The sequence below is a fragment of the Natator depressus genome, chromosome 10 (genome assembly GCF_965152275.1).
Source record: "Natator depressus isolate rNatDep1 chromosome 10, rNatDep2.hap1, whole genome shotgun sequence".
Classification (NCBI taxonomy): Eukaryota; Metazoa; Chordata; order Testudines; family Cheloniidae; genus Natator; species Natator depressus.
In genome coordinates this window covers 26809644-26834309 of record NC_134243.1, presented here as the reverse complement: position 1 = coordinate 26834309, position 24666 = coordinate 26809644, and the positions used below count along the sequence as shown (strand labels likewise).

At 42.0% G+C, this 24666-nt stretch overlaps 1 long non-coding RNA gene across 1 annotated transcript in view; it reads right to left on the bottom strand.

The window, feature by feature from the left end:
- Positions 1-613: 613 nt before the first annotated feature.
- LOC141994427 (uncharacterized) overlaps positions 614-24666 on the bottom strand; it is a 75290-nt gene continuing 51237 nt past the window's right edge. Inside the window, exons 2-3 of the long non-coding RNA XR_012641128.1 lie at positions 2504-2689; positions 614-2367 (exon numbers count right to left, since the gene is read on the bottom strand). This is a non-coding gene — a long non-coding RNA (uncharacterized LOC141994427). The remainder of the gene's footprint in view (positions 2368-2503; positions 2690-24666) is intronic.

Below are 24666 nucleotides of genomic sequence, written 5' to 3'. Positions count from 1 at the left end.
TTCTGATGACACGCACAAGGGAGAACACACGCTACCTTGAATATGCTAATTATTGACGGATACATTAAATCTATATGCATACAACAGTTTCTCCTGTTCTTAAAACCTCCTAATGTGAATTTTATACAGGCAGAGTCTATCCCTTTTCAAGTGTCAGACAGGTAGCCGTGTTAGTCTGTATCCACAAAAACAACGAGGAGTCCGATGGCACCTTAAAGATTAACAGATTTATTTGGGCATAAGCTTTTGTGGGTAAAAAACCCACTTCTTTAGATGCATGGAGTGAAAATTACAGATACAGGCATAGATATACTGGCATATGAAGAGGCGGGAGTTACCTTACAAGTGGAGAACCAGTGTTAACAAGGCCAATTCAGTCAGGGTGGATGTGGTCCACTCCCAATAATTGATAAGGAGGTGTCAATTCCAAGAGAGGGAAATGTTCTTCTGTAGTGAGCCAGCCACTTCCAGTCCCTATTAAAGTCCAAATTTAATGGTGTTAAGTTTGCAAATGAATTGTAGTTCTACAGTTTCTCTTTGAAGTTTGTTTTTGAAGGGTGTTTTTTTTTTTTTTTTTTTTTTTTTTAAGGATGGTGACTTTTAAATCTGTTGTTGAGGGTCCAAGGAGATTGAAGAGTTATCCTACTGGCTTTTGTATGTTACCATTCCTGATGCCTGATTTCTGTCCATTTATCCTTTTACGTAGAGACTGTCTCGTTTGGCCAATGTACATGGCAGAGGGGCATTGCTGGCATATATTGCATTAGTAGATGTGCAGGTGAATGAGCCTCTGATGGTGTGGCTGATGTGATCTGGTCCTATGATGGTGTTGCTAGAGTAGATATGGGGACAGAGAAGGCAACAGGGTTTGTTACAGGAATTGGTTGTTGGGTTAGTCTTTCTGTGGTGTGCTTTGTAGTTGCTGGTGAGTATTTGCTTCAGGTTGGAGGGGCTGTCTGTAAGCGAGGATTGGCCTGCCTCCCAAGGCCTGTGAGAGTGGGAGATCATTTTCCAGGATAGTTGTAGATCGTTGATGATGTGCTGGAGGGGTTTTAGCTGGGGGCTGTACGTGATGGCCCGTGGTGTTCTGTTATTTTCCTTGTTGGGCCTGTCCTGTAGTAGGTGACTTCTGGGTACCTGTCTCGCTCTGTCAGTCTGTTTCCTCACTTCCCCAGGTGGGTATTGTAGTTTTATAAATGCTTGATAGAGATGTTGTAGGTGTTTGTCTCTGTCTGAGGGATTGGAGCAAATGTGGTGGTATCTTAGGGCTTGGCTGTAGACAATGTATCATGTGATGTGTCCTGGATGGAAGCTGGAGCCATGTAGGTAAGTATAGTGGTCAGTAGGTTTCCAGTATAGGGTGGTGGTTATATGACCATTGCTTATTTGCACTGTAGTGTCCAGGAAGTGGATCTCTTGTGTGGACTGGTCCAGGCTGAGGTTGATGGTGGGGTAGAAATTGTTGAAATCCAGGTGGAATTCTTCAAGGGCCTCCTTCCCGTGGGTCCATATGATGATATCATCAATGTACTGCAAGTAGAGGAGGGGTCCTAGGGGATGAGAGCAGAGGAAGCATTGTTCTAAGTCAGCCATAAAAATGTTGGCATACTGTGGGGCCAAGCGGGTACCCATAGCAGTGCCGCTGACTTGAAGGTATAAGTTGTCCCCAAATCTGAAATGGTTGTGGGTGAGGATAAAGTCACGAAGCTCAGCCGCCAGGGGTGCTGTGGACTCATCAGGGATACTGTTTCTGACAGCTTGCAGTCCATCCTCATGTGGAATATTGGTGTAAAGAGTTTCTACATCCCTGGTGGCCAGGATGGTGTTTTCAGGAAGATCACTAATGCATTGAAGTTTCCTCAGGAATTCGGTGGTGTCTTGAAGATAGCTAGGAGTGCAGGTAGAATAGGTCTGAGGAGAGAGTCCAAAAATCCTGCTGTAAGAGTGCCAATGCCAGAGATGATGGGGTGTCCAAGATTTCCAGGTTTATGGATCTTGGGTAGCAGATAGAATACCCCTGGTTGGGGCTCTAGGGATGTGTTTGTGCAGATTTGTTCCTGTGCTACAGCAGGGAGTTTAATGAGCAGATGGTGTCGTTTCTTATGGTACCCCTCAGTGGGGTTGGAGGATAGTGGCCTGTAGAATGTGGTGTTGGAGAGTTGCCTGGCAGCCTCCTGTTCATGATAACTACAACACCTCCTTTGTCAGCCCCTTTGATTATAATGTCAGAGTTGTTTCTGAGGCTGTGGATGCCATTGCGTTCTGTATATGGCTGAGGTTATGGGGCAAGTGATGCTGTTTGTTCACAATTTCCACATTCACTTCCAGGAATGACAGAGTAGGTCATGCTGGTGAGGGGAGTGGCTTCTGTGTGAAAGAAAGCATAGAATTGAATAAAGTAAAAATCGTGAGTGACTGACTCAAACAGTACCATAGAAACTCTATTGATAGAAATTCCATGTGAAGAACAAGAATGTAGCAGTAAAAATATAATGCTGATCACCTGACTAGGATGCTGATGGTGATTATGAGAAGCTCAGGGAGATTGGAGAGGCTACAAAGGCAGAAAATGCAGTAATGTGGGATTTCTTCAACTATCCTCATGTTGACTGGATATATACCACCTTAGGAAGGAATGCAGACATAATTCCTTGACACCATTGATGAGTACCTCTTGGAGCAGCTTGTCCTGGAACCAACAACGGGAGAGAGAATTCTTGATTTAGTCCTAAATGGAGCACAGTATCTGGTCCAAGAGGTGAATATAGCTGACTTGTTTGCAAATAGAGACCATAATGTAATTAAATGTAACATCCTTGCAGGGGGAATAATGCCAAAGAGAACCACCACAGTAGCATGTAACCTCAGAAAGGTGAACTACTCAAAAATGAGGAAGATAGTTAAATGGAAATTTAAAGGAACAGTCAGAAGGGTAAAATAACTGCAACCTACAGAGATGCTATTTAAAAACTCCATAATAGAAGCTCAAACTATATGTATACTCTCTTTCCTCCCCTCCTTCCTTCCACCGCCCCCTCCCACCCCCAAAAAACTGTAAGAGGACCAAAAAAAAGTTACCATGGCTAAACAGCAGTGTAAAAGAGGCAATGAGAAGCAAAATGGCATCCTTTGAAAAATTGGAAGCTGAATCCTAGTGAGGAAAATAGAGAGGAGCATAAACTCTGGCAAGTCAAGTGTAAAAGTATATTAAGGTAGACCAAGAAAGAATTTGAAGAGCACCTAGCTAAAGAGACACAAACTAACACAAATACAGAAAACCTGACAAACAACCAGTGGGGCCCCAGGATGATTGAGGTGCTATAGGAGCACTCAAGGAAGACAAGGCCATTGCAGAGAAGCTAAATGAATTCTTTGCATCCATCTTCACTGCAGAGGATGGGTGGGAGATCTCCACATTGAAACCATTCCTTTTACGTGACATATCTGCATAACTGTCCCAGATTGAGGTATCTGTAGAGGAGGCTTTGGAACAAAATGATAAACAGTAAGACGTCACCAGGATCAGATAGTGTTCACCCAAGAGTTCTGAAGGAACTTGAATATGAAAGTGCAGAGCTATTAACAGAGGTATGCAACCTATTGCTTATATCCGCCTCTGTACCAAATGACTGGAGGCTAGCTAGTGTAATGGTGATTTTTTTTTTTATTAAAAGGCTTCAGGGGTGATCCTGGCAATTACAGGGCAGTAAGCCTAACTTCAGTACCAGGCAAATTGCTTGTTAAAACAGAACGAGAATTTAAAAGAACAAAATTATCAGACACCTATATAAAAAGGATATGTTGGGGAAGAGTCAACTTGGCTTTTGTAAAGGATAATCAGTTACTGATTAAACGATAGGAAATGAAGGGTAGGAATAAATGGTCAGTTTTCACAATGGAGTGAGGTAGATAATGGGGTTCCCCAAAGATCTGTACTGGGAGTTTTTCAGTTCAACATATTCATAAATGATCTGGAAAAGGAGGTGAACAGCGAGGTGGAAAAATTTGCAGATGATACAAAATTACTTGAGAGTTAAATCTACCGCTGACTGAGAGATATTTCAGAGAGTTGTACTACTGCTTGGCTTGGCTGTTGTATTGTGCTGTAGCTCATGTACTTAAGGGAACAAAACAAGAAAAGGCACCATTTAAAAATGTTTGAAAAAGAAAATCAAATAAAGTTTAGAAAATTTTGAGGGCCACATAACCATTCCATTATTTTTTTTTAACATTGGTTTTCAATATGTGGTTGTTAATCAGTCCATTCTATTTATCATGTCTCAAGAATAACAGAGCACTCCATAAAATTGAAGGGCAATAAATTTACAATAAAAAGAAATACTACTGCATGCAGCATACACCTTGTGGAATTCAGGCTGCAAGAGGTCATTGATTAAAATACTGCTGTGGTTCGATTTAAAGTAGTTACAGAACTGCTATGACTATAACACGTGTAGCTAACGAATCCCATGCTATGAAATTTCATAAGTATGTAGGGATAAAATTACAAAGGCCAAGGCACAAAATGAGATTAAACAAGCTAGAGACATAAAGGGTAACAAGAAAACTTTCTACAAATACATTAGAAGCAAGAGGAAGACCAAGGAACAGGGTAGGCCCATTACTTAATGATTGTGGGGGGGCAATAACAGAAATTGTAGAAATGGCAGAAGTGCTAAATGACGTGTTTTGTTTTTGTTTTCCCCAAAAAGGTTAGGAACAACTGGATGTCTAACACAGTGAATGCCAGTGAAAATGAGGTAGGATCAGAGGCTAAAATAGTGAGAGAACAAGTTAAACGTTACGTAGACAAGTTAGATGACTTCAAGGCACCAGGGCCTGATGAGATATCTGAGCCATTAGCAATTATCTTCAAAAAGTCATGGAAGACTGGAGAGATTCCAGAAGAATGGAAAAGGGCAAATATAGTGCCCACCTATAAAAAGGGAAATAAGGACAACCTGGGGAATTACAGACCAGTGGTCTTAACTTCTGTACCCAGAAAGATAATGGAGCACATGATTAAGCGATTAGTTTGCAAACACCTAGAAGATAAGGTGATAAGTAACAGTTAGCATGGATTTGTATGTGTAGAGGCTTGTAGGGGCTTTGTGCTGGGAGAGAAGCTGAGCCCTGATTAGGGGGTGGGGCCTTTCTGAGTACGGGTCCTATAAAGGTAGCCAGCCAGTCAGGCAGTGGCACAGGAGCCAGCAAACAGAGCTGTAAACAGAGGAGTTTGAAAGGGGAGATTGTATTGCGGTGCTTGTTTGGGGTTTGTTTTGGTGTGGTTTGGGTTTCCCAGATTACCAGGATTTAGGTGGGAAGGCTATGACAGATACAGAGGCAGCAGTGGGAGTGACCCATGTAGTGGAAGACACAATGAAGATGACTGGATGTGGAAGCTGCGGTATGTACATGATCCTGGAGGGAGTACCTGGAAAGCGTTTCGTCTGCATGAAGTGCCGTCTGATAGAGCTGATGGAAGAAAAGATCCGAGGACTGGAGATGCAGGTGGAAAGTCTGGCTGAGTTTAGAAGGGGGTTCGAGCGGATTATGGAGCAAGGACATAAGGCAGCTGAAGGGAAAAGTTCAGACTTGCAGATGGAAGCAGGACTGAAGAATTCTGAGGGGAAACTGCTGGGTGAAGAAAATGGACAGTGGAAGCATGTGACTAAGAGAACCAGGCAGAGGAAAAGACAAGCTAGTGAAGGAGAAATAGAGCTCAAGAACAGGTTTGCAGAGTTGGAAAATGAAGAAGGGGGCTCAGCAGGTGATCACTGAAGGTGGAAGGGCAAGGAAGAAGAGAAGAGCAGCTAGCCCTATAGGAAAAGGGGAAGAGTCAGTGGAGACTACCCCAAATATGAGCCCCAGGAGGATACAGAATGAGTTACAGAGGATTACAAGGGAGAAGAGGAATGGAAAGAACTTGCAGAGAGAGGGAACAGGGGATAGACTGGAGAATCGCACCGTCACCAGGAAAAGGCAGGTCTACGTGATCGGGGACTCCTTACTGAGAAAAATGGACAGGTCTGTAACCGGAGCTGATCCAGAGAATAGAAGGGTGTGCTATCTTTCAGGTGCTAGGATATGGGATGTGAACCTGAGATGGAAAAGGATCCTAAAGGGAACAGGAAAGAATCCACTGATCGTCCTTCATGTGGGAACAAACGATACCGGTAGATTCTCGCTAGAAGGTATCAAGGGAGACTATGCCAGGCTGGGGAAGACGCTTAAGGAAATCGAGGCTCAGGTGATCTTCAGTGGGATTCTGCCTGTTCCTAGAGAAGGGCAACAAAGGCATGACAAGATTATGACGATCAACAGATGGCTCAGGCAGTGGTGCTATAAAGAGGGCTTTGGGATGTATGGCCACTGGGAGGCATTCATAGACAGAGGACAGTTCTTTCGGGATGGACTTCATCTGAGTAGGGAAGGAAATAGACTTCTAGGATGGAGGCTGGCACAACTGAATAAGAGAGCTTTAAACTAGGAATCTGGGGGAGATGGTTGGGAGATGTCCAGGTAATCTCCACGCCAGATTTTAGCATTGAGAGGGAAGAAAACAAAGTAAGAAAAGATACAGCCGTGGGTAGGAGAATGGACATAAGGAGGAAGGGCAGTGTGGATACCAGTCTAATAGGTCATACTGGCTGTAGAATGTCCGTGCCTAATTGGGTAAAGATGTGAGCGAGGCCAAACAGCAAAAATTAAGATGTTTGTACACCAATGCGAGGAACCTAGGTAACAAAATGGAGGAACTCGAGCTACTGGTGCAGGAAGTGAAACCAGATATTACAGGGATAACAGAAACATGGTGGAATAATAGTCATGACTGGACTACAGGTATTGAAGGGTATGTGTTCTTTAGGAAAGACAGAAATAAAGGTAAAGGTGGTGGAGTAGCATTGTATATCAATGATGAGGTAGAATGTAAAGAAATAAGAAGCGACGGAATGGATAAGACAGTCCATCTGGGCAAAAATCACATTGGGGAAGAAAACTACTAGAGCTTCTCCTGTGATAGTGGTTGAGGTGTGCTATAGACCCCCGGGATGTAATTTGGATATGGATAGAGCCCTCTTTAATGTTTTTAATGAAGTAAATATTAATGGAAACTGTGTGATCATGGGCGACTTTAACTTCCCATATATAGACTGGAGGACAAGTGCTAGTAATAATAATAGGGCTCAGAATTTCCTATATGTGGTAGCTGATGGATTCCTTCATCAAGTAATTGCTGAACCAACAAGAGGTGATGCCATTTTAGATTTGGTTTTGGTGAGCTGTGAGGACTTCATAGAAGAAATGATGGTAGGGGACGACCTTGGTTCAGGTGATCATGAGCTAATTCAGTTCAAACTGAATGGAAGGATAAACAAAAATAAATCTGCAACTGGAGATTTTGATTTCAAAAGGACTGACTTTCAAAAATTAAGGAAATTAGTTAGGGAAGTGGATTGGATTGAAGAATTTATGGATCTAAAGGCAGAGGAGGCCTGGGATTACTTCAAGTCAAAGCTGCAGAAGCTATTGGAAGCTTGCATCCCAAGAAAGAGGAAAAAATTCATAGGCAGGAGTTGTAGACCAAACTGGATGAGCAAGCAACTCAGAGAGGTGATTAAGAAAAAGCAGAAAGCATAAAGGGAGTGGAAGATGGGAGGGATCAGCAAGGAAAGCTACCTTATTGAGGTCAGAACATGTAGGGATAAAGTGAGAGGCTAAAAGTCAAGTAGAGTTGGACCTTGCAAAGGTAATTAAAACCAATAGTAAAAGGTTCTATAGCCATATAAATAAGAAGAAAACAAAGAAAGAAGAAGTGGGACCGCTAAACACTGAGGATGGAGTGGAGGTTAAGGATAATCTAGGCATGGCCCAATATCTAAACAAATACTTTGCCTCAGTCTTTAATAAGGATCTTCAGGATAATGGAAGCATGACAAATAGGAATGAGGATATGGAGGTAGATATTACCATATCTGAGGTAGAAGCGAAACTCGAACAGCTTAATGGGACTAAATCGGGGGGCCCAGATAATATTCACCCAAGAATATTAAAGGAATTGGCACATGAAATTGCAAGCCCATTAGCAAGAATTTTTAATGAATCTGTAAACTCAGGGGTTGTACCGTATGGCTGGAGAATTGCTAATATAGTTCCTATTTTTAAGAAAGGAAAAAAAAAGTGATCCAGGTAACTACAGGCCTGTTAGTTTGACATCTGTAGTATGCAAGGTCTGGGAAAAATTTTTGAAGGAGAAAGTAGTTAAGGACATTGAGGTCAATGGTAAATGGGACAAAATACAACATGGTTTTACAAAAGGTAGATCGTGCCAAACCAACCTGATCTCCTTCTTTGAGAAAGTAACAGATTTTTTTAGACAAAGGAAACGCAGTATATCTAATTTACCTCGTTTTCAGTAAGGCGTTTGATACGGTGCCACATGGGGAATTATTAGTTAAATTGGAAAAGATGGGGATCAGTATGAAAATTGAAAGGTGGATAAGGAATTGGTTATAAGGGAGACTACAGTGGGTCGTACGGAAAGGTGAACTGTCATGCTGGAGGGGAGGTGACCAGTGGAGTTCCTCAGGGATCGGTTTTGGGACCAATCTTATTTAATCTTTTTATTACTGACCTCGGCCCAAAAAGTGGGAGTGTACTAATAAAGTTCGCGGATGATACAAAGCTGGGAGGTATTGCCAATTTAGAGAAGGACAGGGATATCCTACAGGAGGATCTGGATGACCTTGTAAACTGGAGTAATAGTAATAGGATGAAATTTAATAGTGAGAAGTGTAAGGTCATGCATTTAGGGATTAATAACAAGAATTTGAGTTATAAGCTGGGGACGTATCAATTAGAAGTAATGGAGGAGGAGAAGGACCTTGGAGTATTGGTTGACCACAGGATGACTATGAGCTGCCAATGTGATATGGCCGTGAAAAAAGCTAATGTGGTCTTGGGATGCATCAGGCGAGGTATTTCCAGTAGAGATAAGGAGGTGTTAGTACCATTATACAAGGCACTGGTGAGAGCTCATCTGGAATTCTGTGTGCAGTTCTGGTCTCCCATGTTTAAGAAGGATGAATTCAAACTGGAACAGGTACAGAGAAGGGCTACTAGGATGATCCGAGGAATGGAAAATCTGTCTTATGAAAGGAGACTCAAGGAGTTTGGCTTGTTTAGCCTAACCAAAAGAAGGCTGAGGGGAGATATGATTGCTCTCTCTAAGTATATCAGAGGGATAAATACCAGAGAGGGAGAGGAATTATTTAATCTCAGTACCAGTGTGGACACAAGAACAAATGGATATAAACTGGCCATCGGGAAGTTTAGACTTGAAATTAGATGAAGGTTTCTAACCACCAGAGGAGTGAAGTTCTGGAATAGCCTTTCAAGGGAAGCAGTGGGGGCAAAAGACCTATCTGGCTTCAAGATTAAACTCGATAAGTTTATGGAGGAGATGGTATGATGGGATAACATGGTTTTGGCAATTAATTGATCTTGGACTATTCATGGTAAATAGGCCCAATGGCCTGTGATGGGATGTTAGATTGGGTGGGATCTGAGTTACTACAGAGAATTCTTTCTTGGATATCTGGCTTGTGAATCTTGCCCATATTCTCAGGGTTCAGCTGATTGCCATATTTGGGGTCAGGAAGGAATTTTCCTCCAGGGCAGATTTGAAGAGGCCCTGGGGTTTTTCGCCTTCCTCTGTAGCATGGTGCATGGGTCACTTGCTGGAGGATTCTCTGCACCTTGAAGTCTTTAAACCATGATTTGAGGACTTCAGTATCTCAGACATAAGTGTGAGGTTTATTGCAGGAGTGGGTGGGTGAGATTCTGTGGTCTGCATTGTGCAGCAGGTCAGACTAGATGATCATAATGGTCCGTTCTGACCTTAATATCTATGAATCTATAAGAACATATCATGTCAAACCAACCTGATAGCTTTCTTTGATAGGGTAACAAGCCTTGTGGATGGGGGGGAAGTGGTAGACATGGTATATCTTGACTTTAATAAAGCTTTTGATACCGTCTCACGTGACCTTCTCATAAACAAACTAGGGAAATACAGCCTAGATGGAGCTACTATAAGGTGCATAACTAGTTGGAAAACTGTTCCCAGAGAGTAGTTATTTGTGGTTCACAGTCAGGCTGGAAGGTCATATTGAGTCATATGGGTCATATACTGATCCATAGGGATCAGTTTTGGGTCCAGTTCTGTTCAATATCTTCATTCTTGATTTAGATAATGACAGAGAGTAACCAAGCTGGGAGGGGTTGCAACTACTTTGGAGGGGAGGATAGGATTAAACTTCAAAATGATCTAGACAAACTGGAGAAATGGTTTGACTTAAACAGGATGAAATTAATAAAGACAAATGCAAAGTACTCCACTTACGAAGGAACAATCGGTTGCACACATACAAAATGGGAAATGATTGGCTAGGAAGCAGTACTGCAGAAAGGGATCTGGGGGTCATAGTGGATCACATGCTAAATATGAGTCAACAGTGTAACACGTGGTGGGAGGGAGGAAGGGGAAGCAAACATTATTCTGGGATGTATTAGCAGGAGTGTTGTAAGCAAGACACGAGAAGTAATTCTTCCCCTCTACTCCATGCTGATTAGGTATCAACTGGAGTATTGTGTCCAGTTCTGGGCATCATATTTCAAAAAAGATGTGGACAAAGTCCAGAGAAGAGCTAAAATGAGTAAAGATCTAGAAAACATGTCCGGTGAGGGAAGACTGGGAAAAATGGGTTTGTTTAGTCTGGAGAAGAGAAGACTGAAAGAGGACATAAGTTTTCAAGTACATAAAAGGTTGTTGCAAGGAGGAGGGAGAAAAATTGCTCTCCTTAACCACTAAGGATGGGACAAGAAGCAATGGGCTTAAATTGCAGCAAAGACAGTTTAGGGTGGGTATTAGGAAAAGCTTTCTAACTGCCAGGAAGGTTGAGCACTGGAATAAACTGCCTAAGGAGGTTGTTGAGTCTCCATCACTGGAGATTTTTAAGAGCAGATTAGACAAACACCTGTCATGAATGGTCTAGATAAAACTTAATCCTGCCATGAGTGCAGGGAACTGGACTATATGACCCCTCAAGGTCCCTTCCAGTTCTGATTCCATAACTGCACAGAACACTTTGTGTAAATTCTAGAATGCTTTTTACATTTTGAAGTGGCGGAGCAGCAGGACACAACACAGAGAATTTCATGAGTCCCTCAACGCAAGAGCAAGTGAAAATGCTACATGAAAAATATTAGATCTAATTAGATTGTGAGAGTGTATTGAGCAAGCCATCACATTACTCCTGGGATAAGTTGGACAAAAGCTATGCTAGAATAGGGCAGAAGAAGGTTAAAAGGCCTGTTCTGGAGACTGACTGAAGCCAGTCCTACTTTGCAATACCCGTCAGTCTGGAGCTGGACGTGCCCTTCAACTGGTCGCAGTTAAAGACAAGAAGGAAGCTTCAATACAAGACTATCCAGGAGAGATCTTGAGTTCGAGACACAGAGGACCTAGCCAGGTGCACTGAGCTCCCAAGCCTGGGAAGAAAGAATGGGCTGTACTCTATATAGTCTTACTGTGCATTTGTTTATGGATAAAGTCAAACTCCAGAAAAGGGAAAAGATTTGACCCTACACAAGGTCTATGAATTGTGTTGAAATCCGGTGGGAAAGGAGCCTGTTCACAATTCCCTGTAGAGATCTGATACTGACTTGTTGCTCTCCAAAATGAAGAGAGAATGTCCACTGCCCCACTCCAGCATAATGCATGGAACAAGTATTAGTACATGCTTTCCCTTCCATCTCCCAATCTTGCCTTGGAGAGACCACCTTCTAGAGATAAAAGCCTGGGAGGGAGACTGTGGCTCAGAAAGTTCCCCAGCTAATCATAGGAGGGAGTAAACTCTGCTGAGTCCATACACAAGGAAGCACACGTTCCCTGGTATTCTGATAGAGCCCAAGCACGACCCAGTTCCTGTCTCATTGTGCCTCCACCCACTCACCTGTGTTTATTCGGGTATGTAGCTGTTCTGTGGAGCCTGCTTTCCCTTTTGCACTACTACCCATTATGAAGGTAGCTGATATTGGTGCAGGAGGGGTCGTGTTTGCCATACGTGGCTTCTTGCACTTTTGTCCTGCACTGTCATGCTGTCTGTTTTTGTTTTAAATTTTCCCAGATCTCCAGGAAAAAAATAGATTGAATTTTGTTTAAAAGATGGCGTGAAAGTTCAAATTACTTTTATTTTAACTGAAAAAAATATTTACGCTTCACTGCTAGGAAGTTTTCCTTTTCTTTCTGTAATACGAAATAGACTTCCTATTGGGCACTGATTGGAAAGTTTTTTCTTCCTTATCTATCTTCATCCTAATTCAACAGTTGTGAAATACTATTCAAACTAATCAGGTATGACAGTGCTAGGGTTAACTAACAGTTGGTGTGCTACCAGCAACTCTTTAATGGTGGTATTAATGATGATACTGATGTTATTTGATAGGCTTTGCTAAAAAAGAAGAGTTTCTCCAATGAGAAGCAAAGAGATTATGATAGGAATGTATAAGGAGAGTAGGTGTCATTGGTGCTAAGAATGTATAAGGACAGTAGTAGGCATCTTGTGTGCTGTTTTATGAATGTGACTTAAAGATTTCCTTTGTAAGTGAGAAAATATGATCAAACTAACCCTTTTCTGTATTAAACCACCAAAATCTATGTTCAAATAACATCATGGGCCTGACTTAAAACCATAAAAACAAAGCAATACAAAGCTAAGGCTGAAAATCTACCTTTACTTGTTGCTTCAAGGAAGTATGTGGCTTTGAAGGTCACTTTGTATTTGAAAACATCAGCAGTTACTATCTGTAGGTAGAACACAGTGAGTTCATGGTTGCATTTCAGACTTTGTAATTACTTGCATTACTCCAATGAGGCATGTAAATAATTCTTTGTTCTATTCTGGAGATTCTGCTAATATTCGTACTGGATGTCGTGATCCCACAGGAATGAAGGACCATCACAAATCTCTGCAACAGTAAGTCATGCTGCTTTGACCTTGCCTTCTAATAGAAACATACAAAACAAAACCTACCAAGAAAAAAAAACTCCACTAAATACACAATTCTCCTTCTGGAGAGAGGATGAGAACCACATATGATAGATACTAGTTAAGTTGCTTAATGCACTATGGGAAGATGCTCTGATACTACAGTATTTTGTGTGATATAAAAACCTGTATAGAATAGATGTGCTAAGAGCTTATGCTGGACGTTTGTTTGTGTGTTTTTGAAGGCAGGGAGCTTACCACAGAAAGGGATAGGGTCCCACTCAAGCAATTCTTTAGACAATTGTAGCTGTGAGCTTGGAAGCACGGGAGCTTGGTGGTTTGATTAGTTGTATAAGGATGGATATTCTCGTAAGAGAGATGAAGACAACCTCAAGCTTGCTGGTAGTATTCCTGGAGAGACAGAGTGGACCATGAAATGAACTGTTTGACAAACAAGACATCCTGGGCTCCGTTCTTGTGCCCACCCTGTTCAATCTGTACAGAAATGATCTGCCGCTGACTCAGGCTATGTCTACGCTACCACGGGATTGACGCTGCTGCGATTGATGCACCGGGGTCGATTTCATGGGTCTGGTGAAGAGCTGCTAAATCAACAGCAGAGCGCTCTGCAGTCAACTCCGGTACTGCAATGGGAACAAGAGGAGTAAGGTAAGTTGGCTGGAGAACATCTTCCATTGATCCACCATGGTGTAGACACCTCAGTAAGTCAACCTACTCTGAAACTTAGCTACATTGACTCCAGCTGTGCTATTCACATAGCTGGAGTAGTGTAACTTAGGTCAGTTTACTACGGTAGTGTAGATATAGCCGCAGTCACCCAAATTTATCTATGGATATGACATCTGCTGTGATACCCCTCACTGAACAGGAGAACATCTCAAGCACCCACCTGGCCAAGATGGCTGACCACTATAGCAGTCGGTGCTTCCAACCAAGTGTGACCAAGACAGTTTCAAGCATCTTCCACCTCTACAATGCAAACGCTAAACGTGAGTTAGACTTCTTCCTCAATGGAAAATGATTGAACATGAGGCAAAACTGGTTTACATTGGTGTCACACTGGACCACTCTTTGACTTACCACAACCATCTACAAAAGTCTGCTGCCAAAGTCATGACCAAGAATAATCTAATCAGCAAATTAGCTGGTTTGAGATGGGATGCAGACGCACAGATATGTCACACATCAGTTCTGGTGCTGTGCTATTCCCCAGCAGAATACTGTGCCCCTCTGTGTGTGGTGGTGGACACCTCACACTAAATTGGTTGACGTCAAATTGAACTTGACCATGCGCATCATCACAGGCACCCTGTGCCCTACTCCTATTCCATGGCTACCTGTTCTGAGCAACATAGCTTGTTGCAGAGTCAACAGCCAGGCTTGTAGAAAAGCTATGTGGCAATCCAGGTCTCTCACTTTAAATGGACATCTTTAGTCACCCCAGAGCATGACTTACGTCCAGGTGTCCATTGTGGTCTCAACTGCCAGATCAGGATCTGTCAGCAGCAACTCTTTGGTGTGATGAGTAGTTGGCTCATGTTTGGAACAGTTTACTTGTCAGTGATACGACTTGCTATATCACCTTTAGACTCGTTCTCAACTGGCCAAGGAATGTATGCAGCCAACCTCTACTCATGGGGTCTGAGCGACAACCCACCTTGTCAATGTGGTCTCCATCAGTCATGGGCATATGTTGTTGATGAGTCAACTAATCAGACTTCATGGTGGCCTTAGGGTCCTTCTTTCTACCAGGAGGGGGCGGTCAGGGGACAAGGAGCAGGGGGGGTTGGATGGGTCGGGAATTCTGAGGGGGGCAGTCAGGGGGCAGGAAGTGGGAGGGGGCTGATAGGGGGCGGGGGCCAGGCTGTTTGGGGAGGCACAGCCAGGCCCTCCATACCATTTCACAACCCTGATGTGGCCCTCGGGCCAAAAAGTTTGCCCACCCCGGTCTACAGGTTCTTCACTGAAGACTTAAAAAAACCAGAAGCATAAGATAAAATAGATTTAAACTTGTCATGGAAAATAACTAAAGCTGATCATTTATAAGACACTTGAAATCTGTCTCCCGAGATTGAACAATACCGATAAAGCCTTAGAGATCTACATTAATTTGTATGATGTTTTTCTACATTGGAGAAATAATAAACTAAAGTTTAAAAGGTTTCTCCGTAGGGAATGTCCTCTAACAGCATGGAATTTGCTACTTCTGACTATGGGGAAAGGATGCCCAGGTTTAATGTTACACTGTGTCTCCTTTAATTTTCCCAGGACCCTCTAGTAAGCTGGTATCAGGAGAGCAATGAGTTGAAATTATGGCCTGTATAATTACCCAAAGGAAAAAAGAATCTTTCCACTATGTCTGCAAGTACTTTCTAACATGGTATCTATATCAATGGAGGGAAACAGAATATACAAGAGGCTAAGAAGGATTTCTTCTCATAATCACTGCCAGTGCTTCCTTGTAATCCAAGCATTTAAGATGATCCTCTCTGGAGTCCTTGCTGGAAGGTTTTTCTCTGGTGAATAGTGACATTTCAACCTGGCTTTCCACAAGGGAGAAAGATAGTCGAAACTCCGTCTCCAGCACTGATTAGTCCTGCTTCTGGCAAGCTCTCTGGAAACCTGTAATGACTATCTTTAGTATTTTTAACTAGGGACTAACCACAGACATTTTTCATGTTACTGTTTATCAAATCCATGCATCAGGGCTGCATGCGCTTGCAGAGACAAAAGATTAAGGAATTCCTTCACATATATTGTCATTGCTGATCCTCAGTTATTTAGGAGCATCAGAAGTAAGTCACCCCTAACAGGGATTGGTAACTTGTGGATGAAAGCTCTGTGATTTGTGCCCTGTTTTCTCCGTGGTCATAGGATATTAACAGAAGTTAGCATCCACACTCTTGCAAAGTCATATTGGTACTCTAATTTGGAAATGTTTCTTCAATTTAAATTACCTTAATCAGTACCTTCATTTAAACTCTGGAGAAACAAAGCAATTTCATCATTTTACAGATGTGCAAATTGAACCATGCTCAGCTAATTATTCATTAAAACCTGTTTCACACATGAAATGAATGGCAGTGGAAAAAATAATACACATGTACTTTTTCTTCTTTCCTTTGGTGGGTGTGACTGGGCGTGCACACCCCACACTGGGACTGCAGGGGTTAACTCCTCACTGTGGGCTGAGGAAGCCACGGCCCTACTGGGCATGCTTGAAATGCATCACCAGTATAAGAGGGAACAGCCTGGCTCAGTCTGGGTTGACTGCCATAGGGGAAGGTGGTGTGCCACTGGCTCCTCTTGAAGGGCTGTGGGCGCTTCATGACGCGGAGGCCAGCCAGCTGACAGCAACCCTCGACCCCCAGGCTCTGGACGCTACCGAGAGAGAAGGAACTGGGGGAACTAGGAAGCCACAAGATGCGGAGAAGCAGGTAGGAAGTCTTTGCGGGGAGTTGGTTGGACAACCCGAGATTAGCTTGGCGTGTTTTGGCCAGATCCCCGCTGAGCTGTTGGCAGGCAACTCCCCCACCACCAAGGCCCTAGGTTGGGACCTGGTGGAGAGGGAGGGCCTGGGTCTCCATATCCTGGCTGCTGCCCACTCTGGGATGGCGGTCCATCCTGACAGTGACTGACTCTGGCTGCTAGGCCACGCAGCCCCGAGCCGGGGGGCAGTTGACTGTGGCCGCTAGGCCTTTCAGCCCTGAGTCGGGGGTGCACAGAAGCGACCGCGGGCCTATTAAGACTCGTGCCCTGTCCTGCGACAGTGGGCAATATTTAAAACCTTGTAACTGATGAATTAATTGCCAATAGGACATTGTTGTGATTAAAACAATTGACTTCATTATCTTTATAGCTTGTTGAAGGCTTGTTATAACTTTTAAGTGCTCATTCAGTAGCATATGCACACAATAGCAGGTGTCAAAACAGTGGAGAATACTATTAGAAATGGGACAAGATCATGTAAGTTTCTTAGAGAATCTTTCTGTTACAAATGAGCCACAACTTATTTCAGAAAGATGTGAATTAGAGTGGGTGAAATACTATGTAATGAATAATTTATTAAATGAACTTTCCCTCTTTCTTGTCACAAACTGTCCATGAACAGATTTTAGTTCTGTTTTATTCATTATTCAAAAACTACTGCTTTCTCTGAATTTTTTCAGTAAATAAATTTTGTTCTGAAGCTCGTTTGCAAGTATTCAGAGTTCAAATCAAATGCGAAAATTGAGCTGATTTTATTTGGATGTAAAGATCACGTATATTTCTGTGTCCTGACTGGATGAGTGTTTACTCTAGTGATCAAGTTTCTGGTACAAATAGTCATGATTACAAATTTGACATTTAGCTCTTTCTCTCTCTCCCTCCCCCCCCACCCCAGTGAGTTTAAAAAAAATAATTGGAGCAAATGCTTGCAGAAGATTTTTGAAATATTTGTGTAGTTCCCGTTTGAATTCACTCCTTTTTCTCCTTTCTCTGTCCCTATTGAAATGCCACCTTCCTTTTCACTCTGTCTAAACCCATGTCTAAATATTGCCTTTTCTTCTTCCGCAACATCTTCAAGTTTCCAACTTTTCTCTTGGCCCAATTTATTTTGGTTTTAAAATTTAAAAATGAGTTAAAAGTTCACAGATATATCAATACTTCCCAGTTGTTGGAATTTAATATTTGTATTATGGTGACATGTAGGGAGGCCTGTACTGGCCCATTGGGCCTAGGGCCAAAGAGATAGTCCCTGTTTTTTTTAAATGTAATTGTCCACGGTGGAACTATAATATAAAGAGCTCTGTTAGAAAATTCTTCATAGTTGCCTTCAATTTCATGGACAGCTTCATTTGATACATGTATTTCAAAATTGTATCTCACTGCATTTCTTACTTCAGTCCTTCTGTAGTCGTAATGACTTAAAATCCTTTGGTTTATAATGGAGCATCCTGCCTACAGATTTCAGCTTGTATAATAATTTACTATAGGTATCACTTTTTGGGTTGAGGGATAGCTCAGTGGTTTGAGCGTTGGCCTGCTAAACCCAGGGTTGTGAGTTCAGCCCTTGAGGGGGCCATTTAGGGATCTGGGGTAAAAATTGAGGATTGGTCCTGCTTTGAGCAGGGGGTTGGACTAGATGACCTCCTGAGGTCCCTTCCAACCCTGATATTCTATGATTCAACACCCAGGCTTTAGCTGGCTTGAGAGTCGTTTCAAAGTGTTGCTTTTATAAGTGAGTACCTTGTTGGTTGGGTTTTTTGTTTTAGTTTGGTTGTGGGGGTTTTTAGGTCTTAGTTTAGCGTGAATGTTTACACTAAAAAAGTTCATATTGCTCTTATTTAAAATATGTCAGCTTACAGCTGTAACAATAGTATTGGACTTCTGAAAATCTGCCTTACATAATTTTTAGGCCTCCACTAACTTTCTCAAGCAACCAAGCAAACAATGAGTTGCTGGGAAATGGAATACAAGTAGCTTTCCATTTGACTTTTATCCAACTTTTTTTTTTTTTGTGTGATAGACTAACCCCATTGAGATTTTTCTATCCGCTTGGGCAAAATCTCAAGCTCCCTAAACAAAGTCAAGTGTTTGTAAACAGTTACAAAAGTCTTTCTGTGGAACCATCCCAATAAAAACCATGTGTGTTGGCTAGTATACAGCTCTCACTGTTTGGGAGGATCTTTAAAATAGAAAGAGACTAGACAGAAGGCAACATGTTTCACTTCAAAGTGCGGTTAAGGGCAAGTGGTAAATTGACTAAATCATTACTTGCTGAAGTGTAGCTGGCTTCAGTTATAAACTGAAGAGGCTAGGCAGCAATGCGGACTATGCATTTTCTTGATTTAAAAAAAAAAAAGCTGGATCCAGCTTTTCTTGGAACAACTCTAGATTGCACCAAGGATTTCACTATTTCCATATTTCCACTATTTCAGTCACACACAGACTTAGAATGCTGTAGGGTAATTCAATATATTGATGTTCTTCATGTCAGTATTAACTTAGAAAAACAGCAGAGATGAACCTGCGCTGCCGAGCTGAGACATAGATCTGATGCGGATTTTGAATTTCCTGTAATTTCAGTGTTTGGATTCTTGGTGTCATTTCAGAACTCTCTCTTAAACAAACAAAAAAAATTGTGTTGCAAATCCATTTGTGTATTTCGTTGAAAGTGCATATATTTGAGCTCTGCTGGTAATCTTTTCTTTTAAATGTCCCTGTCTCTAATTTTCTTAAATGTAGGGTAAAGAGCTCCACATTTTACTCAAACATATTGTACTTTATCAAACTTGTATATAAATTACCTGATTCTTCATACTACTGATATTCTTCCAATTGCCTTAATAGACCATAAAAATGGAAATACTGTGGTAAACCGTTAAACACTTAGCCATTTAGCCCAGCAGTATTCCTTGTTTAATAGTTTTACTCATTTAACACTTACGATTTGTAACAGAGTAAATCTAATTTTAAAGTAGGTTGAGGAAGTTAAATCACCACTGGGGAATAAATCTACACTCCCTTACCTGGAGGGCAATGCTAATTGCTATCCAGACCCGGAACAGGCTCAAATGAAGTCAAGCTCCAAGGATTACTAATGAGTGAGGCTTATATTGTACGAGTTAAAAGTCTTTGAATGCTATTTTTTTACTTGAGAAACTGGCTGAACAAAAGTCTGAGAAAATCTATGTAGTCAGTAGACTGCTGCTGCATTTTAAGCATTAAGCAGCCTTCCGCCTTGGGATGTTAATGATAGTGGTTTGACCTTACTCCAGCATCCCAATCTAAATGTGTAACTTAGCCATCAGATTCCCTTAAATCAAGCACTAAATCTGTCTGACTGCCATTTTATATGGATATTAAAAAAACATCAGGTTCTACTAGGCAGCCTTTGTCAGCTAAATTCTGCCCAACGGTGAACAAAACAATGACTTAAACTGAGCTTTGGTTTGTTCTGTGTTCACAAGTTTTGTATTCCTCAGAAGATGAAAACGTATCTGTATTTTAAAGGGATGTATTTTTGTGTTAATACAGATGTGCCACTCCCATCTATTTTATTAAGAGTTGTATGCTAGGATTAGTAGTAGGGATGAAAGCACTATTTTGGATGAAGTAAGGGCGGCCCTCCTTCCCTTCCGCTTCTTGCATCTCTTGATCCAAAACTTGAGTCAGCTCTGTTTTGGGGCTTCAAAAAATTTGGTTAACTTTTTTTAGTTCTTTTGAATTTTTATACACCAGCGAAGTCCTTGGTTCTGGTTGATTCTGGAAATGGAAGCATAAGAAGCGGACAAGAAAAGCAAGCTGAGTTCAGTAGATTCCAGAAGTTTGGATGGTTAAGATAAGTGTCCAAATACTAAACATATTGAGGCTTGCTCACCACCAATCACAATTGTTTTCTACTCACTCCTTTAATAAAATAGTGTTGTGATAGACTGTAACAGCTAGAACCTGGGAATGTTCAGGGATAATGTCATGGTGTTACGTTAGGAGGGGAGCTAGAGATGGAATTCTTATGCCCTTTTAAATTCACTTTAAAGCTGGTAAGTGTAGAAGTTTGGGCCCAATACAGAAAGTATGTAGTGCCATCATATGACAAATTAGTGGCAGAAAACGATTTTTCTTAAAATGATGGTCCCTATTCATATTCTACTGTGGCTGCACGTGCACTCCATGCGTCTGAGGCCAGAATTTTTTTGCTACCAGTGTTTGATGTTCTGTATCTGCACTGTTCATTTCCTTGTGCTTCAGACCAAGGGTATAAGCCTCACTCTGGACCAAAGACCAGTTCCTTTTTGCTGCCTATGGTATGAGACAGATTGCTTCCATGTTCAACACTTGCTTCCGTCACGGGTTAATCTGTAAATAGCCAATAATTCAGTTATTTAGGATAGTAGTATTATATTTAGTTCTTTAGTACAGTTGGAATTGGGGGATTTCTCCTCATCTGTACTCCCCAAGGAGTTTATTATTCCCAGAATTCAAGGTTTTTAAAAACAGCCTCATAGTTTTCCCATTCAGTGATGACCACATTCTGTGCCTCTACTGCCTTGGAGAAGCCCACATCCCCTCCAAGTGCTCAATTTTTCATTGTTTTCCTGAAAAACGCACAAGGCATATGAGTATCTGCTGAGACAGTTCCTTATGGACTGAGTGGTGAGACCCCACTCTGTTCTGGTCACAGCAAAGCTCCTGTACAATGGGATGAGGAGTCACAGAGTGCCCCACCAGGCTTTGTGACCTCGAGTTCTGCTACTGAGAGAGACAGGAATCTTCCTCCTCCTGTTCTAAGCAAAAACATGAGAGAAAATCTGCTCACTAGAAGAGGCATAAATCTCTTTCAGACTCCTCTTCTTTTAAGAAGAGAACCTCCTCTACAAATTATATGTCCTCTCAGACTTTGTGGCATGGCATCTTTGTGGCATTAAAGAAGTATGGGCTGGATGAATGCACTATAAGGTGGTTAGAAAGTTGGCTAGATTGTCGGGCTCAACAGGTAGTGATCAATGGCTCCATGTCTGGATGGCAGCCGGTATCAAGTGGAGTGCCCCAAGGGTCAGTCCTGGGGCTGGTTTTGTTCAATATCTTCATAAATGATCTGGAGGATGGTGTGGATTGCACTCTCAGCAAATTTGCGGATGATACTAAACTAGGAGGAGTGGTAGATATGGTGGCAGGTAGGGATAGGATACAGAGGGACCTAGACAAATTGGAGGATTGGGCCAAAAGAAATCTGATGAGGTTCAACAAGGATAAGTGCAGGGTCCTGCACTTAGGACGGAAGAATCCAATGCACCGCTACAGACTAGGGACCGAATGGCTAGGCAGCAGTTCTGCGGAAAAGGACTTAGGGGTGACAGTGGATGAGAAGCTGGATATGAGTCAACAGTGTGCCCTTGTTGCCAAGAAGGCCAGTGGCATTTTGGGATGTATAAGTAGGGGCATAGCCAGCAGATTGAGGGACGTGATCATTCCCCTCTATTCGACATTGGTGAGGCCTCATCTGGAGTACTGTGTCCAGTTTTGGGCCCCACACTAAAAGAAGGATGTGGAAAAATTGGAGAGAGTCCAGCGAAGGGTAACAAAAATGATTAGGGGTCTGGAACACATGACTTATGAGGAGAGGCTGAGGGAACTGGGATTGTTTAGTCTGCAGAAGAGAAGAATGAGGGGGGATTTGATAGCTGCTTTCAACTACCTGAGAGATGGTTCCAAAGAGGATGGTTCTAGACTATTCTCAGTGGTAGAAGATGACAGGACAAGGAGTAATGGTCTCAAGTTGCAGTGGGGGAGGTTTAGGTTGAATATTAGGAAAAACTTTTTTCACTAGGAGGGTGGTGAAACACTGGAATGGGTTACCTAGGGAGGTGGTGGAATCTTCTTCCTTTTGAGGTTTTTAAGGTCAGGCTTGACAAAGCTCTGGCTGGGATGATTTAATTGGGGATTGGTCCTGCTTTGAGCAGGGGGTTGGACTGATGACCTCCTGAGGTCCCTTCCAATCCTGATATTCTATGATGCTATGATTCTGTGATCTCAGCACCTGCTTTGGAGCCTGGATCTGAAACCCAGCTAGAAGCAAGTCTGATCCAAAACCAGCAGTGTGAAATATGCTAGCATTGTCCAGGTTACTGTTGAATGAAAAATATCAACAGTATCTGGCACAGAGTAAGAGGACATTTGTCCAATGGTACAACTAGAGAGGTGCCATCGTTTCTCCTTTCTGAGAGAGAAATACACGGAGTAGCAAGACATCCTCATCCTACAGGATCCTGAATCACTCATCCTTTCAGGCCCTGTCATCTCTAGAGATGTTCTGATTTCAGAGTGGTACAACAGGAGAAGTCCTACCCTCAGATCTATCCCCTGTCAGGGTACTACCAAACCAATGGTATCCATTTGTCCACACCTAAACTTTTTTTAGTGTGTCTATCAGTGAAGAGTGAGTTTATTTCTCATCTATTAAAAGCTTAGTTCATAGAAGATCCAGTTGACACTTACACTTACGACCTGGCAATCAGCATCAGTGGTTGTGGTGCATTTGCTTGTCTTCAGCAAGTTTGTTGGCTAAAATCCAACAAAAAGGTGGGGATACCACCAAGGGCAACAGTATATGAAAAAAGAAAAGGAGTACTTGTGGCACCTTAGAGACTAACCAGTTTATTTGAGCATGAGCTTTCGTGAGCTACAGCTCACTTCATCGGATGCATAGCATATCGTGGAAACTGCAGAAGACATTATATACACACAGAGACCATGAAACAAAACTTCCTCCCACCCCACTCTCCTGCTGGTAACAGCTTATCTAAAGTGATCATCAAGGAGGGCCATTTCCAGCACAAATCCAGGTTTTCTCACCCTTCCCCCCCCCCCACACACACAGACACACATACAAACTCACTCTCCTGCTGGTAATAATAGCCAGCAGGAGAGTGAGTCTGTATGTGTGTCTGTGTGTGTGTGTGGGGGGGGAAGGGTGAGAAAACCTGGATTTGTGCTGGAAATGGCCCTCCTTGATGATCACTTTAGATAAGCTGTTACCAGCAGGAGAGTGGGGTGGGAGGAAGTTTTGTTTCATGGTCTCTGTGTGTATATAATGTCTTCTGCAGTTTCCACGATATGCTATGCATCCGATGAAGTGAGCTGTAGCTCACGAAAGCTCATGCTCAAATAAACTGGTTAGTCTCTAAGGTGCCACAAGTACTCCTTTTCTTTTTTCTTTTTACGAATACAGACTAACACGGCTGTTACTCTGAAACCTGTGAGTATATGAAAAGAAAATTAAAACAAATACAAGGAAATATTTTTCCAAACATCCAAATTATGGAAGTCATTACCACAAGTTATTAAGGTCCAGAACTTATCAGGATTCCAATACAGACTGGGCCATTTCACAGAGACAAAAAGAATATTTGGAGTTGTAGTTAGTAATCATTAACAAGTAACCAAGAGTTTTAGAAGTGAGAAACACTCATGCCTCAAGGGATAAGTCAACTTCTGACTAATGAGGATGAGAGAATTTCCCTATGGACAAGTTATTTCATAACTGCCTACAGATGGATTCCTTGCACCTTCCTATCAAGCAGCTGGAACTGTTTACTGTTGGAGATAGGATACTGGACTAGATGATCCAGTCTGGCCATTTCTATATTCAAAATGATATATTCTGATTCCAATGTTGTATATTTTAACTTCAATACACACAAAGACACTGAAACTGTTGAAATCCACCTGTAAAACAATGTATAACCTTTTTTTAGCTCTATAAAGATAAATCTCAAACTTGAGGTTTTCCTGGGAAGAGTGGGACATAATGAACAAGTTCTCCAAATGTGCAGATTACAGCTCACCGGGAGCATGGACATTAAGTTATTCAGTGTATCTTGCTAAATGTTTAATTTCCTCTTCCCTCGTGTTTTACTATCTATAGTGTTCCTGTTCATTTTATAAGTATTTTCTCTTAATCTCTTGCATTTGATTGTTGTGGAATGTTAATACATTTAAGTTTTATTTCCGTCTCCCCTTGTGACTGGTAACTTTTAAAATTATAATAGGTTGTAAAATAAATAAAATAAAAAGGGGGTGGTTAAACTAGTAGTGATCTGTCATGAAA